We start from the raw sequence: 322 nt of genomic DNA, 5'->3' as shown, positions 1-322 counted from the left end.
AACCGGTAGTGACTCCACTGCAGAAACTAGTGACTGCATCTCGGCCTGAGCGTAATCTTATCAAGGACGAGATTAAGGATGAAGTAAAGCAAGACGTAGAAGCGGATGATACGTTTAGATCGGCAGATGAATCCTTCAAGTCGCTAAAGAATGATTCTTTCGGAGAAGAAGAAGAGTAAGGTAAACATGATGACGAAGATGAAGGAGATAACGATGACGCAGACGTATCCGTTGATCGGAATGATCCTACGCAAAGGTATCTCGATATGCTGCAATCGAGGGAGAATAAACAATTGGATACCGCCTATGGTGTGCGTAAACT

This window comes from Cephus cinctus, unplaced genomic scaffold (genome assembly GCF_000341935.2).
Source record: "Cephus cinctus unplaced genomic scaffold, Ccin1 Ccin1_scaffold0002, whole genome shotgun sequence".
NCBI lineage: Eukaryota > Metazoa > Arthropoda > Insecta > Hymenoptera > Cephidae > Cephus > Cephus cinctus.
This window is presented reverse-complemented; position numbering follows the sequence as displayed.